The sequence below is a fragment of the Anolis carolinensis genome, unplaced genomic scaffold (genome assembly GCF_035594765.1).
Source record: "Anolis carolinensis isolate JA03-04 unplaced genomic scaffold, rAnoCar3.1.pri scaffold_12, whole genome shotgun sequence".
Classification (NCBI taxonomy): Eukaryota; Metazoa; Chordata; class Lepidosauria; order Squamata; family Dactyloidae; genus Anolis; species Anolis carolinensis.
In genome coordinates this window covers 23,462,349-23,463,837 of record NW_026943823.1, presented here as the reverse complement: position 1 = coordinate 23,463,837, position 1,489 = coordinate 23,462,349, and the positions used below count along the sequence as shown (strand labels likewise).

General features: G+C 43.6%; 1 protein-coding gene across 1 annotated transcript in view; it reads right to left on the bottom strand.

The window, feature by feature from the left end:
- The window catches only part of slitrk4 (SLIT and NTRK like family member 4), a 14,867-nt gene extending 14,501 nt beyond the window's left edge, over nt 1-366 (bottom strand). Inside the window, exon 1 of the mRNA XM_062963776.1 lies at nt 220-366. The gene's annotated coding sequence lies outside the window, so the exon portion shown is untranslated. The remainder of the gene's footprint in view (nt 1-219) is intronic.
- Nucleotides 367-1,489: the final 1,123 nt, after the last annotated feature.

Here is a 1,489-nt window from a genome sequence, read left to right as displayed (position 1 = left end):
TTTGAAGCCATTGTTCCGTGTCCTAGTCTGCAGGGCAGCAGAAAACAAGCTCCCTCCCTCCTCCCTAGGACTTCCCTTCACGTATTTGTACATGGCTATCATGTCTCCTCTCAGCCTTCTCTTCTGCAGGCTAAACATGCCCAGCTCTTTAAGCCTCTCCTCATAGGGCTTGTTCTCCAGACCCTCCAGGAGGAAGAATAGAGGCATTTCTGTTTGTACCTTGGTCCGGTTTCTGGATGCAGCCAATTGCAGAAGAAAAGAAGGAGGAGGAGGAGGAGGAGGATTTGGGGAGGAGGAGAGGAAGAGAAGACAAGGAAGAATAGGAGAGGAAAAGGAAAGAAGAGGAGGAGGAGGATTGGTGGAGGAGGAGAAGAAGAAGAGGAATAGGAAGAAGAAGAAGAGAAGACAAGGAAGAATAGGAGAAGGAAGAAGAAACGGGAAAAGGAAGAAGAAAAGAGAATAGGAGAGGAAGAGGAGAAAGAAGAAAGGGGGAAAGAAAGAATGAGAAGGAGGAAGATAAGGAAGAATAGGAGAGGGAGAGGAAGGAAGAGAAGAAGGAAGAAGAAAGGAAAAGGAGAGGAAGAAAAAGAGAAAACGGGGAAGAATAGGAGAAGGAAGGATAAAGGGAAAAAGAAGGAAGAAGAAGAGGAGGAGAGGAAGAAAAAGAGAAGAGGGGAAGAATAGAGAGGAAGAGGAAGGAAGAGTTGAAAGAAGAAAGGGGGAAAGAAAGAATGAGAAGGAGGAGGAGAAGGAGGAAGAGGAAGATAAGGAAGAATAGGAGAGGGAGAGGAAGGAAGACGAGAAGGAAGAAGAAGGGAAAAGGAGAGGAAGAAAAAGAGAAGACGGGGAAGAATAGAGAGGAAGAAAAAGGAAGAGTTGAAAGAGGAAAGGGGGAAAGACACAGAATTTGATTTTATTGTTTTGTTTTTATTGTTATTTTAAAGCCAAGTGTATTGTTTTAATCTATTTTTGTAAACCGCTCCGAGCCAAACTGGGAGTAGTGGTATATAAGTTTAATAAATAAATAAATAAAGGAAGGAAGAGGAAGAGGATAAGGAAGAAGAGAAGACTAGAAAGAATAGGAGAGGGAGAGGAGAAAGAAGAAAGGGGAAAAGAAAGAGAATGAGAAGGAGAGGAGGAAGAGAAGATGAGAAAGAATAGGAGAGGGAGAGGAAGGAAGAGGAGAAGGAAGAAAGGGGAAAAGGAGGAGGAAAAAGAGCAGGAAAGGAGGAAGCACCGAAGAATAGGAGAGGAAAGGGAAGGAAGAGTTGAAAGAAGAAGAAAGGGAGAAAGAAAAAGAATGAGAAGAAGGACAAGAAGGAGGAGGAGAGGAAGAAGAAGAGAAGATGGGGAAGAATAGGAGAGGAAGAGGAGAAAGAAGAAGAAAGGTGAAAAGAAGGAGGAAGAAGAGGAGGAGAGGAAGAAGAAGCAAAGACTAGGAAGAATAGTCTCCTGCTGCCTTGTTATTAGCAATGCTTCTTAAGGCCCA